Consider the following 374-nt stretch of genomic DNA (forward strand, 5'->3'; position numbering starts at 1 on the left):
CATATTCAGGTTTAGATTCAGGAAATATGCCTGCATACACCATGCATACAGCTTTACTTTAGAAATTATAGGAAGGAAGAGAATGTTACATAGAATGTGATTATGATATCACATGAGGATGTCACATATTTCTGATAAATAATGACTTACTAAAGTAATTAAGTAAAATATGTGTAGGATATAAATTGTTCTAAATTTCTCTTTTGATGATAGACACTAATGTGTTTCATAGCTAAATCTTTTTGGGTGAACTGAATAGAGGTTTTGTATAGCTGGCAGTAATGGATGTGGCATTACTTACTTTACTTAAAGTACAAGGAGAGGTGCTTTCACACCCTTTGCACCTTTTGAACTCACTCACACCCTCAACTCCC

This window comes from Penaeus monodon, chromosome 29 (genome assembly GCF_015228065.2).
Source record: "Penaeus monodon isolate SGIC_2016 chromosome 29, NSTDA_Pmon_1, whole genome shotgun sequence".
Lineage (NCBI taxonomy): Eukaryota > Metazoa > Arthropoda > Malacostraca > Decapoda > Penaeidae > Penaeus > Penaeus monodon.